The 14567-nt window shown below is 45.3% G+C and overlaps 1 non-coding gene across 1 annotated transcript; it reads right to left on the reverse strand.

Annotated features, from left to right (window-relative positions):
- Window positions 1-14298: 14298 nt before the first annotated feature.
- Window positions 14299-14370, reverse strand: TRNAD-GUC. Its single transcript has one exon. It is a non-coding gene; the product is annotated as a tRNA-Asp (tRNA).
- Window positions 14371-14567: the final 197 nt, after the last annotated feature.

The raw sequence follows: 14567 nt of genomic DNA on the forward strand, positions 1-14567 counted from the left end.
GGGCACCAGGGAATGAATAATCACTCCTTATGGTCATTTGTGGGAACAGTTTTCAGACCGGTTCAGGGTTTCTCCACAGCTCAGTAAAGGGAAGCATTTGGTCCCGATAGGGTTACGGAAAGGATCAGAGGGAAGCCTGTGGAGGAAGAGGCCATGGGAAATGAAAAGAGGTGCGGAGTGAGGGCAAGCAGCCTCAGTTCTGCACTGCACAGCCAGCAGTCTGCTGTAGGAAGGATGGGGATTTCATCTGGACTACATTTCTTGAAGTTCTGGGGAAATACCCTGAGCCAGCAAGGAGGCTGGAAGAGGAGGAGGATACAGGGAACCTGAGGGCTGACTGGTCTGGGGTCCGTGTCTGAGGCTGGCAGAGCCCTGGGAACAGGGCAGGAAGGTTCCCAAGAAGGGAACTCCCTGTAATTGAATTTTAACTTTGGAAGAGCTTTAGACCAAAGGACCAAAAAGTACAACAAAAGCTTCCCAGCCTGCTCAGGGCAGCTGATTCAGACTGGGAATCAAGGCATGGTATCAGCTAGATAAGCATTACAGCAGACCAGTAAGATCCAGCAGGCTGCTGGGATGAGGGTGCTGCACAGCTGAGGTCCTTCTGCTGAAAATGAATCACGTCCTGAACACACATTTTAAAGACTTTCAGGAAAAATGCTGGCAATTGTCTAAGTTTCCATGAAAGTCCACGCAGGGAGATGCGGTCCTTCAGGACCAGCCTCTAAACCATTTACCATCCAGTTTTACATAGCGCTCACAGCTCAGATTACATCCAGATGGGAAAACGGTGTGGCTGGGTCATTCCTTCAGCCAGCTCTCCCCACCGTGGAAACAGCCTGCCCATGCTCTGCTGGCTGGAATGGATGACTGGCTTAATTGCATTGCCGTATTGCCACTTGTGCTTGCAACAGCCACGGTAAGTAATCATAAGTAGGAGGAATAGTTTTGGGTGAGGTGGAACTAGGAAGGCCTGGTAGTGTTTCACGTTTGAACTAACTGCCATCTAAGGTGGTGTGAACTCCAGCAGATCATTTCCCTCTGGTTGAGAAGAAATGGTTCATAATGACTCTTCTCCATGATGCCTAAAGAGAGGGAAACATCATAGCTTTCCCCTAAATACAGGCTGTAGTAGGATTTTTCTTTCCTTCCCAGTTACTTATTTTCATTTAATTTTACTGACCATCATTTCTTCAGTTCACAGCAGCTTGGTTAAGCACAGCTGGTTGTTACCTCCCCCTCCATTTGTGACTAGTCTCAGACACACTGAGAGTGATTTTGTTTTGTAGATGCTCACCTTCAAGCCAAAGAAACCTTTCTGCCTGCACCAGTGCACTGACCACCTGCTAGCCTTCCAGCAAAGAGCTAGAAGCAGCCAAAGTTAGAAGGTGGCTGTATTCCTGACATAGCAGAGTAACAAAGCCATAACTCAGTGTTCGTGACCCTCTAGGGATGCTCCTTGTAGGAAAGGTGCCCCAGTAATCAAAGTCCTGCTCTCAGCTCTGGAAGACATGTTGGGGTCATACTGAGAGGAGGATAGCAGAAAACTGCTATTTTCTACACTGAGAGCAAAACAGGGCAATCTGAAACAAAATTTAAGTAGGAACAACCACTCTTGCTTTGTGCTTTCCAGAACCAGAGGCAAAAATGCCTCCTTCATGTATTAATGCACTGGATACGTGAATGGCTCCCTCTGCTCTCTTCCCGCATTTCAGCTATGTTTGCATGCTGGATTACAATTATCTACAAATGGGGTTTATGGGGACAGATTCCAATCCTGAATATTTAAATAGTCAGACTGGACTGCTGTATCTCATCGTACAGAGATTAGATTCTCTTTGTTTCCATACAAAGGCTTGGAAGAAGGGTGGGGGGAGGCAAGGGGGAATGTGGGAGAGGTGTGGAAAGATGAGGAAAAAGCCACCTGGAAAGGGCAAAGGGAAATGGAGAGCACTCCACACACAAGCCTACTTTGGCTCATGAATTTAACATGTGTGTAATGTTTCTTACGAGAAGTCATGTGAGCAATTTAAACTAGCCCCTAGGCAAGTCTAATCTGAACAAGCTGCTCTGAGACAAGCTACAAATTGCAGGGTTTAATAAAAAGAGTAGGCCAGAGTCAGCAGAGCAGAGGATAACACAGGAGGGGGAAAGGAATAGGATAATACCACAATGTGAAGTGAAGTCTCCATGAGCAGATCTTAATAAAACGTTACACTGAGACAGGGAAGACTGAAAAGGAGACATTGCATTAAAACTGAGCACAGTTAGGGGTGTAAGCCATTTAAGATATCCTGGCATTTACTTCACATCCATGAAGGGTGACGCAGTTCTTTCAGCTCCTTTGCACGCTGTTTTATGCGTGTCTTGCAATGTGTCCCTACCATTAGGTGTCACCACTCCACAGCAGTAGATTTCTGAGGAGATAAGCCTAGAAAGTCTGGTCCAATGTTGCAAATGCAGTCTTTCTTTCTTTCTTAAGTGTTCCCATGCTACTCCTGCAGAAGGATTTTCCTGGATAGCAAGCTAAGCTACTGTGACAGACACTGACAGAGGCACTGGAAGAGGTTGAGCAGATCCCAAAAGCACCTGGCATTGTTGGAATGATTTAGTTTCAGGCTCTTAATGTTGAGGTTCAACTTCTGAGTACATTCCGCCTCAGCTCTGCAAAGCAAGGCTCCAGCCTGGACTTCAGGGTGCCTCGCTTGCCTTGCTCCTTGGCTCATCCTCCACTTGTAGTTGGGACTGAGCCTTTGATCAGCCTGCACATAGTGCAACTTGGCTTCATGTCACCTGTGCTTGTCTGACAGACCACTAGTCAATCTGTGGATTCATGGGACCCAAAGTGACAGTGGCGTTAACATGGCTAATTTTGTTTCATGAGGAAAACACAGCTTGAAATATATTCTCTCTTCTCTGTCTCATGTGCCATAATGCTCTACAGCTTCCCTGTGAGAAGAGACTGTACTACAAGGACTTAACACTGATAGTACAAACTTACTCTTGGAATAAGCAAGTGTCAACTGCTTGGCAAAACAGACTTTGGAAATTACAGCAGTATTCGTTAACTGGTCACCGTTGCAGGGATGGCCAGCAATCCTCACTGCAGTTTTCATGGAGTTAAATAACTCTTTACGAGGAAGTTTTCATCATAAACTGGAAACAATGGCCAAAACTTCTAGATCAACCAGATTACATCTGCACAAGCTTGATTTCCTAACAAAACCTTAAGCAAACCCAGGAAGTTGTTGGCTCCCGGTGCCAATGCCCAACCCCACTCCCTGAAGACTGGGAGAGCTCCAGCCCCCTGAGCACAGTGACCAGGGCAGGGACATGAATTGCCAGGTGGCAACCAGCAACTTCTTTCCAATTAATTCAACACCTTCTGAAAACAGGAATTCTTTGGAAATTCAAGGTAAAAATTTCTTCTTGTAACCGATATTTACTTAGCAACGTAAACAAGCAACTGAAGAACAGAACGTGAGTCATAATGTGGAATTAAAAATATTTGTAATGTTTGCTGATGGGATAGCACTCTGTCACACTAACTCCTGCCAATTAGCTCATTTTGGCCTGAAAACGTGCAGACTAGTCTCTACGATGTGGCAACCTCTTCCGTACTGTTGGGAAAGCAACACCGACCTAACGAAGTGTGAGGCCCCCATGGCGATTGTCTTCTCTTCCTACCTTCCACCCTCCCCCCATAAGAAGCTAGAGTGGTTTCTTTCCATATTCTCGTTTCTTAAATTAGTTGTATTCAAAGAGGCTGCAGGGGCCTCACAGTGCTTGGTTCTGCGTGTAGTCCATACGCCTTCCCCATGAAGCTTTGTAGTCAAAATCACAAGATGGACAAGGGGGAAACTACTCTTATTTTGCAAAAATTTCTAAATGACCCTCACAAAGAGCCTGTGGCAGAGCCTGGACATGCACAATGTCTCTGAAATCCCAGTTTGTGTCTGTGACGAGACCCACACTGAGCATCCCTGTGTCCTTCCAGCCAGACTGAACTTCTGAGTCTGAAAGAGCACCTTGTAGGATGTATGGCCTGCCAGGGACAAAACCTAATTAAGAACATAATTGATTAAGAGCCTCCAGAAACAGACCAAACCAAGGGCTCACCTCTCTCAGTATCTTCTCCCTGTTTAAGGAGAACAGTGTAAGATAGATGAACTATGGAATGATTTTTCCCCTGGTATAATCTCCCAAGTTATAGAAATCCACACTTGATACATTTCAGGAGTCGGAAGGTGCATCCACTCAAAAATGTTTTAAAGACACTGTCAGATCTAGGCTGCGTGCTCTTTTGAACCTGTTTATACCTGCAGTGTCCACACATCCTGTGACAATGAGTTTCATAGCTTACATGGCTGCATTTAACCCATTTGACTGCATGAAAAAGTAACTTTCTTTTGCTTGCCTGCCTGCCAAAAATTTCATTGGGTGCCTCCTAGTTCTCCTTTTATGAGGAACAATAAATAACCATTCCCATTCCATCTTCTGCAGACCACTTGTGATTTTATAGACATCTATATTAAAAAAATGTTTAAAAATACATTCCCTGGGCTTTTATCAATGTCTTCACATAAACGTACAACCTGTTTCATATTTCTTGGGTTGCAGCCTGCCATGGCTATTGTCCAGCTATGTATTTTAGCAACAAAAGTGAATATGTTCAGCCACACCTCTAGCATTGTTTTGTGTATTTGTCTGGCAACATTGCTTCCTCTTTTTTATGGTTTGGTAGGAAGTATTTATTTAAAAGCAAGACTGGATGAACAATTCCCTCATTGGACTGTCTCAGACACTCAAGAGTGCTCCAGACCTTAAGTGGAGGAAAATCAGGGAGCGGGGAAGGGGGGTGGCGAGGGGGTGGAAATCCTTTTGGATATTGGCAGTGTCAGAAGGGCAAGCACTGCTACCCCCGTGGGCTGGACTGACGGCTGGAAAATCTCACCTGTCGGTGGGCGCAAGTCCCAGAAGGGCAATTTAACTTCTGTTGCCTCTCCGTGCACACAGCGATTCACCCCATGGTTTGAGGTTTGCTGCCAGCTGGCAATAGGCATGGGGTGAAGTTATACATTGAATGCAAGCTGAAGTCAAAACTGGGTGTAGCTGCTTACTTCCAATAAATTTTGGGAGCGAGGCTGGGCAGTGTGAAAGGTCATATGCAGGATTTCCTTTTGATAAGACACACGTTGCTGCCCCAGAGGAAACAGGGGCTGCCCAGCACATTGGTGCCTGCTTGTTTGTTCATTTTTTTGAGGTATTTGGTAGCTTTCAGCTTCCCCCTGGCAGCCCATACATTGGTGTAAAATTTAGCCCATCGGGAGGTGCTGGTAAGCTTCTGAGGGGAACTGAACAGAGAAAAAAAAAAAAAGAAAGAAAAAAACACCCCACCACTGAAAAGAGAAATCTATTACCTCTCAGAAATATTCATTTTTATATTCTGGGAGTGGAATGACATTCAGAAGGCTTTGTGCTGTGCTTCTTTAAAAGCAGGTGTGGGGGGATGCTGGGGAGGCTTTAAGGGGTTATACCTGCTTTTGGCACACCACCACCCATGGTCTGTCTGCACTGCTGCTGAGACCTACCTTGGTGGAGATGGCTAATGCTCAGTGGGACCATGGGCTCCTTTGAGGGTGGCTGGGGTATCCCCTGCCAGCCCCACATGATGCTGTCCACAACCCAGTCCTGGGTAATGGGGGGCAGGAGGGTAAAAAGTACCAGTCTGGGGGCCTGGGGCACTTGCCATATTTCTCACAGAAGTCCAAATCCTTCATTGCTGATTGTTTGCTCTCCTGATTTACAGAGGGCATGGGTGAAGGAAGGTCTCACCACAGGTCCTGATATATCCTAAGTCCCATGCCTTCCCAAAGTTACTGAGGGGACACAGGCCCCTCAGCTATCCTGGAGTGCCTGAAACCAGATCCCAGACAGCTGGATGGGCTGCCCACAACTTCAGCCAGAGACCTTTAGAAGTCAGGCACTTAAAAAATATACATATTTCAGCATGACTTCTGAAAAGGTCTCTCAAACTTACTATTTCCCCTTAGTGAGACCATTTGATCAAAAATGACACCAGCTCCTGCTAAAGAGAGCCATCTATGCTATTTCTTCAGTCCAGGCCGTGCGGTGTCTGCCCAGGCATCTCAGTGAGTGTCCAGGACAAGAGGGTTCTACTCTTCAGAGGAGCCCCACAAGTTACAGGCAGTATTTATTTACACGCCTGAGGGCCTGCCTGTACCTCAATGCTGTTCTTGTTCATCCGGAGTCTTCAGCTCTGGTCTCTTGGGCTTTTCTGAACTTTTTTCTCTGCTGAAGATAGTCAAGACAACTCAGCAAAGAGCTTCCTTCAGGTCATGTGCTGATTACAATGAAAAATCATCTCAGTCAACCTTTGGCCATCTGAGCTCAACCAGTTCCAGGCAATAAGGATGCAGCCCCAAGGTTTTCCCTCACATCCCTATGGGGATGTGTCCCTCATATTTTAGCAGGAAAGCTGATGGAGAGAGGGGGAAAGGTCTGCAGTTCATGGCCCAGAACAGCTCTGCACAAATCTGACTAGGACCGCTTTCCTCTGGGTGCATGGCCTTTCCCAAGAAGCTCCTGCTCCACAGTTTTGGAGCTACCTCGTGCACAGAAAGGGCAGGGCTCCAGGCATGCTGGTGTAGCAATGTCGGTTGGCTGAGGTTATCACAGAATCACAGAATCTTCTAGGTTGGAAGGGACCTTAAAGATCATCTTGTCCAACCGTCAACCTAACTTTGACAAAAATAGACACCCGCACAACAAACAAAAAGCATCACCATCACTAAACCATACCTCCCAGCACTACATCAACCCGTCTTTTGAACACCTCCAGGGATGGTGCCTCAACCACCTCCCTGGGTAGCCCATTCCAATGTCTGATAACCCTTTCAGTGAAAGGTTATGCATGGTGGAACAAGAGGAGAAGACCAATCCCTCTACTGAGAGCACTGCAGGCATGGAAACCTGGATGGACGGGATGCTCCATAGGTTTTTAGGGAAGAGAGTGCCACCTGAATAGCTGACTTCATCAGTTTGCGTGCTATGTTGTATGTTATGCAAGAAGTTGAGGGGGAGGCAAGAAGGAACTTCTGTTTTATGAAATAACCATGACAAAAACCGACTATGGGAGAAATAGGAAAGTTACTGCCTGTGTTGTGAAAAGCTGACTATGCCTGTGGTAATCGCCTCCAGCTGTTCTCAGCTTGGAGCATCCCCATTACAGACAAAGGGGGAAGTCTGCTAGAATATCTATTTAGGGAGTCTTCCCTTTATGGCAAGAACACTGTGTGGGCTTTGGTGGGTATTCCTGCAAAGGAGCTTAGATCTCTGGGGCAAAGGAATAGCAAACAGAATGAGTAATGAAGAGCATGGCGAGGAGCAGCTCATCACTGCAGAGTAAATGGTGGGACTTGTTAACCAGTAGCCTAAATAAGGGTAAGTGAAGGCACACCTGGGTTTGAGAAATAAAGAGGACAACAAACTGTGAACAAGTGGTTGCCGTTCACACCCTCAAAGACCTTCCCTGAGAAGTGATGAAGACTCACATTATCATCCAGTGATTTTGGAGAAAGCGTTTCTCTTTGTCTCCTTTGATAATTCTTTTGCTTCCTTTCTCTCTCTCTCTTTTTTTTTTTTTTCCTCTCTATAATAAATTATTATCCTCTTTCATTACTTATTGTGAAAAAAGTAGAACTTGTTAAGTACTGGCATGGAATAACTCCATTTTTCCAGCTCAACCTCTACAAGCTGACACCAACGCTGATGCCAGGCAAAGCCTAGCAGAAGGGTCACAGAGGCAAATTCTGATTTAAAACCATGGGTTTCATCTGTGCCAGACACAAAGCCTTTGAAATTTGAAGGGACTGGCAACACCACATAAGCATGTGTAGTAATATAAATATTGCTCTAATGCCAAGTCTTCAGATCACACTCCAAGTCTACACATAAGAGGGGGCAGAAATTTAAAATCAAACGGTTTGTGAAAATTTCCATTGGTTGGTGTTAACGCATTAACAGCATGATGTGAATGTAGCAAACCAGGCAGAAAAAATAAGTAAGACCTCTGCAACTTGAAAATTATACAGAGAGATACTGTCACGCTGACTGAAAAGAGGAGAGCACGTGACTAAGTTTTTCTTCCAAGACTGTAATAGAAGATTTTTCTGTTTAGTAAATATTTCTTCTCTGCTGCCATTCTTGAGTAAAGACATCTGTAGTTGAGATGTATGAGATTTCGGCTTTTTGCTGAAGCCTTCAGGTAATACAATATTTTCCTGCACAATTATTTAGTTTCTACTTGTTTCTTGCTCTGGTTTGCATTCCTGCTCTGAACTTGGACGGGAGGGACAAGTATCCAGATAACTACATGCAAAAGCTCTGCACCACCTCTTGCTGAAGAATCAAAAAAAGGCTCAAAGAAGCATATCTAAATAATAATAAAAAAAATAATAACCAGGTCGAGCTAAGGGAAATCCAACATACTGATCTACATATGTAGACTGACAATGAGCTCAAAAGCCGCCCAATTACTGCATGTTACACTGAGCAGAAGCCATTGCCTTGTGTGGAAGTGGGAAGAGATAGATTTATTTCTGTGCATCTGTTGGTGAAAGTCAGCACCAGGTCTAGGCACAATTCAATAGCACACCTACCCCTGAAACAATACCCTGAGTTTATCCAGAGATCAGTTTCCATTTATCTCCAGGGAAGAGGTCACTTAAAGCTGAACCCTGTGAAAACAAACACGAAACTTCATCTTGGAAACCTTTGACAAAAATCCCTTTTGTGATCATGGAGTTTATTCTGCAAGAAGATGAACATCTATGTCCTATTCAAGCAATGTGCTTACGAACATGCTTTGTGTGAAACGTACATACCACCCCTTTTGTTTCAATGCTGATTCTTGGATGCTGAAAATTTAGTATGAGCTTGTTTGTCTGGTACCTCATGGAACAGAAAGGACCCAATCAATCGGAAGATGTTTTTAAAATTTATAATTGAGAAGATTATGAAACTAATTATAGCTATAGATACATAGAAAACATAGATGATTTCTTCATATACTGCAATTCTGTCTGTATAATAAAGTTTTGTGTGTGCCAGGGTTCTCAGATGGAGAAGCATGCTGCAACCCACTGTTGGTAAATGTGAATAACATGACCAGAAAAAGGAAGTGTTGCCATCCAGGAGATTAAAGAAGCTTTGAAAAAGAAAATAGCTGAGAAAAACCCAAAATGTTGAGAAGGCTAAATGGTGTAACAGATGTTTAGCATCAGATTAACAGAAGAGTTAACCATATATCATCTGGATTTTTGTTTTTGAGGCAGAAATTGTCCTTATCTTAGCCTGTCATGATGAAACCCTGAGGTTGCCAGATCTCTGCATACAGTTAAATAACATCATTTGGAGAAGAAAACACATTGCACACCTTGAAGTGGTAAAAATTAATTGTGTCATAACTGTATAGAAATGCAAATATGGGCAGTTCAAGTGGCTATTTTAAAGTCAGTTACTTTCAGATGTGTATCCCCAAATTGTAGGTTAACAGTTTCAAATATGTATTGCAATTTTTGGGTGCTTTAGTTTTGAAATAATATGAGTGACTCTGAACATCGTGTCTCTATGATACCTTAAACATAGCACCTAAAAGCTGAGGCTAATCATTCTGGTGGTGTGAGCTGAGTGCATGAATAGCAACATGGAAGTTAAAAAAGAAAAACTGATTGCCTGTACAAAAGTATTTTAAAAATCAGAAGAAAGGAGGAACTGAAAAAAATTACAAAACAGATTCCTTCAAAATGAAAAGAAGGATGATGGAAATTTTATTTGACAGACCATCTGACATATAGAAATACAGCTGTGTGAAATAGTTGTTGGCTTCAGCAAGGAAGACAGGACTGAGAAACTGTCTCAGAAAAAAAACCCAAACAGAAATAGAATAGATGCTCTAAAGCTGCTCAAAAACAAATGCAGGACAAACTATTAATAAGATAGTGCTTTAAAATATTTTCCACCCTATCTATCCCAGGAAACTGGATCCATTACTGGTTGTTCACATACAAAACTGAACTGTTCCTTGTAAATCATTATGCTTGAGTATTGAGTGCTCAGTATGTTAAAAGCTACTGGAGAAAAAGTGGACATCTAATTTACCCTTATTATAAGCTAATGTGGAAAGATGCCAGGCTAGTCTGGAGAAGTCATAAAACCACAGCATGCGTTGGGATCAAATACCTGATGGTGGCCTGGGTATTTTTTAATTGGCGGGTAGGTCGGAGTCCCATCTGGCTTATATTAGCATTGCTCCACTGACCCAAGTGGGGCTGCAGCAACGTGCAGCACCTGAAAACCCAGACCTGTGTAAAGACATTTTCAGTGAAAGGACTCAGTCGCCAGCTCCTCTGTGTCACGCTGTGCTCACTGACCTGCATCCTGCTCTGTGATGGTTGGTACGTCAGGGAACCACAGGAGTGGGCTGCCCCTCGGGGGCTGGTGGGGCTGTGCTGTCGCTGACAAGGGAGCAGCCTCCCAGCACCCACACAGGGCAAGCAGGACAGGGACAGTGGCAGTGACCGGGGACAGCCACGGCCCAGCTGGCATCCTCATGAAGCTCTTTTCCCAGGAGCTGATCCAAGCTGGCACTGTCACAGAGCTGGTCTGGGGGGCACCAGCAGTCAGAATCCTCAGTGCAGGGAGAAGACTGCAGGGCATGTTGGGGTCCTCAGGGCAGACAGTCAGTGGATTATAACAATCACAGGCTAAAACTTCTCCAATGAAGACTAAATTCTTCCAGGATGCTTCTTTTATTTATATGATCAGCTGGTTCACCATGTGTATGGATCAGAATCCTATAGCAGTTACTGGTGCAAATTGTTTCAGTGCCTTCTGAGGGACAACCACGTTCTCCTCTCCTCTAACCAGCCGAAAGATTTAACACCTGGAGTGTCTGTGGAAGAATCAAGGTGCAGTAGAGGGCTTGTATCCTCCTAAATTGTCCATTCATCACACTTAACATTGAATGTCCTGACCTGCAAGAAAGCTTGTGAACAACTTGCCATTGTCTATTTCTGCTATTAGCCCTTGCTGAGCACTTACAGCAATATTTTTTACTCCGCTCTACCTGATTGCCATATTTATTAATTAGTTTCCTTCTCAGAGAGAACACAAGTAGCATATTTTCAGTAGCTGGTTCTGTTTAGGTTTCCCCATTGGGACTGCCTAGAACAATTGCCAATAACTTATTTTTAACTAGGCTTAAACCATCAATTTATTGCTATAGTTATTGGGTTTAATAAGAGGGTCCTCTTTTCTTTTCCTTGCCCTTAGAGTAACCAACATAAAACTCCCGAGATTCTCAGTGCTCATAAGTTCGTGTTTCATCATTAATAATGACATAAAGCAGTTTCCAACATTTGCAAGAGATCTTTTGCCTTCCAAAAAACTTCTTGACAAAGGTTAATTAAAACGTTTGGCAGAGTTAAGCATACATAAAACACGCTTAGTTAAATACACGTATGGATACAGCACAGAGGACTGAATACACAGAGCTACACAATACCCAGGGCTTGAACGTGCTGAAGCGAGATGCTGTACCAAGATGTTGTTAACATGCTCAGGCTGCACCTCCAGCCCCAACCTCCCTTCAGTGCTGCTTTTCTACCACACTGTGTGATCAGCAAGGCTACAAATAGTTTACCTTCCAGCCCACTCCCATCTTGCTGGTGTGGCCACAGCTTTCTTTCCCAGCCGCAAGTCTGATACTGGCTTTCCCTGAGCTTTTGATAAAGTGAGGATACCAAAACACACACGTGACGGCAAGGAGAGTGGGATGACTAGAAGATGCAGATGCAAGCTGTTTGTGGATAATTCAATAGGCATTTGAAGAAGAAACCAGGGCAAGATTTCTACTAGCAATATGGCAGTGTTTGCTCCTCCAGATTTCTTTAATGAGGGCCCTCATTCAAACTTTCCTTCAGCAAACACTGCAAGAGGCTTCTTGCTGGTTCTCCCTCGCCTCGTGCCTCCTGAGGACTTTGCCCATGGGGGTGCATGGGAAGGGCTTAGTACCACAGGAGAGGGGAAAGAAGTTGATTTGACCTGGGAGAGAACAAAGTACCCCAAAGGGGGAGAAAGACTGGCCTTGTAAAAACCCTTCTCAACGTCCTGAGCTCCTTGTTCCTCTCCCTTTTACCTTTGCCCACGCACAAACGAGAATGACTTCCTGCTGCACTTGTATAGCAAAACTTTGCCTCTTAATATGAAGACAGGATCCCTGACTAAGCAGGTATGAAGCTGCTTGCAAGACTCTTTTTTTATGCCTGCAAAGCACTGTCAGCATATTTCTGGTTTGAATTAATTTGCTTTTCTAATCTCTTATTGTTTTATGACAGCTGAAATTGCCTGACTGGATGCCAACACATATGAACTACTGAATGCTTCTTACACCTTATTTAAAGGTCCATCCTCTGTTTTGAAATAAACTGCCTACTAAACAAAATCAGTTTCCTTGTGATTCTGATGACATACATGTGGATTTTGAGAAAGGGAAGTGGGCACGGGAAGAAATTCAGAAATTGCAAAAGGAAAAATGTTGAGGTTATTTTTTCTTCTTTCTGTAATACATGCAGAAATTCACCTCCTGAAACTCCCTTCCTCTCCTGTCTGGGTTTATCTGGGCTTGTCTGCATGTGGCTCTAGTCCAGCTAGTTTATACAAAGGTCCAGGGTGTCACTGTGGATGACTCTCCATGTCACATTCCCTCTTCTTCATGTGCTTCTCACATTCCCATCTCAGAGTCACATCCAGATGGGACAGCTGGGGCAGTAGGATGCTCTCCTGAGGCCCATGAGCTTTGCCACCAGCTGGCAAGCCCATGGAAATCACCTCTTGGTCTCGCACTGTACCTCAAGCCTTGCAACCCTCCTGTGCCTGCAGCTCTCCATGGCTCCTGGTGCCCTGCTCCTGTAGCTGTGTGCACACTGGCGGAAGACACGCTGTTTCAGGAACTGATTTCTAAAGGTGACAAAGGTTAGGTTCTGCATTTGGCATTGCATGTCCTTGGTTTCTGGTAATGTTTTCTCAAGAGCCCAATGTTTTCTCAAGCCCTTTGTTGCCAAACTTCGCTCTTAAATTGGATCTTAGCTCTTACTACACAGAGGTAATTTTTCTTGTCCATGTCTCCACTTGAGTGCTTGCTGCTGTGGGTGGTGCAAGGTCACTCCCGGCACAGAACAATTTGCTTTCAATGCCTGGGTCAGGGCCTCAAATTCATCGTATTGAAACTGTCTGAATGCACAACGCCAGGGCCAGCGCAGGGCCCTCCAGCCCTCCCCAGGCTGAACACCAGGCACACACAGCCTAGCCAGGTGCCTTGGCATCTTGGCTGGTGCCCTAATTCCTTACTCCTTTTATGCCTTATCGGCCAATGTGCTCTTTTCTGATTCAGAGAAAGAGAAATCTGGGCAACCACATTTCCTGCTCGGCATCTGCTGACCTCCTGCAGAAGGGAGGAGATCTCTCTTAGTATCCTTGTGCTGAAATGGTAAATAAACAAACAAACACTGCCTTTTGACAGAAGGATTAAAAAAAAAAAGGAGGGGGCCTAAAAAAGTGTTTCCGATGGTACTCAGTAAACGCAAGGTGGGATGCTGGAGCCTCACAGCTGTTTTGCAATGAGCTCTTAGTGCAGCAGATAGCACGGGCCCACTGGCTGGAAGCACGGGCTCAGGCCAGGGAACGGCACAGCCTCGGGGCCTCCTGGTCTCCAAAGTTCTTGCTTTGAGGATTAAAACAAGGGGCTGCGTTACCACAGGCCAGGAGAAGGCCTGCAGCCCTCCATCGTCCCCCTTCTGCCACGACCATCGGACCTGTCCCTCTGCCCGTTGTTTCCACCTCACAGGTTTTGGTGAGGCTGTGGGATGGGGCTTCCATCTTGCTTTAAGAAAAAAGATTAATGTTTTTTAAAGGCTTAACTAAACCCCCCCTTGTTCAGCTGTTTGAGCCATTTAAATATGAAAATACTTTCCCCACACGTTCACTCAGCTGAGCAGCTGGGCTTGGCTTTCCCCCACAGCCCCCCCGAGCTGCCTCAGGCCCCAAGTGGGCAGACAGGCCCCGGCTCGTCTTCTTCTTCCATGCTTCTTGCCTTAACGTCCCGAAACTCTTCCAACGGCGCTCTGGCAGCGGCTTTAATTTCGCGAAAAATTGCTTTTTGCCTCGCGGGCGGAGGCCACATCGGGGAACGGGGAAACTGAAAAAAAATTTTTGTACCTCCCCGTCGGGGAATCGAACCCCGGTCTCCCGCGTGACAGGCGGGGATACTTACCACTATACTAACGAGGAACTGTACAAGAGCAACTCCTCGCATAGCCACCACATTCTTTCTCCAGGCTCGTAGCCCGGCGGTGTGCCAGCTCTTGTCCCTGCTGGCCAATCACACGGCCCGGCGCGCCTGGCACCGCCTCCTTTTCGCAATGCACCACGGAGGTTGTAGTTCTTGCGCGCGCTGCCGTGCTCCTCCCGGCGGAGCGCGGAACTAC

This window comes from Calidris pugnax, unplaced genomic scaffold, assembly GCF_001431845.1.
Source record: "Calidris pugnax isolate Ruff unplaced genomic scaffold, ASM143184v1 scaffold44, whole genome shotgun sequence".
NCBI lineage: Eukaryota > Metazoa > Chordata > Aves > Charadriiformes > Scolopacidae > Calidris > Calidris pugnax.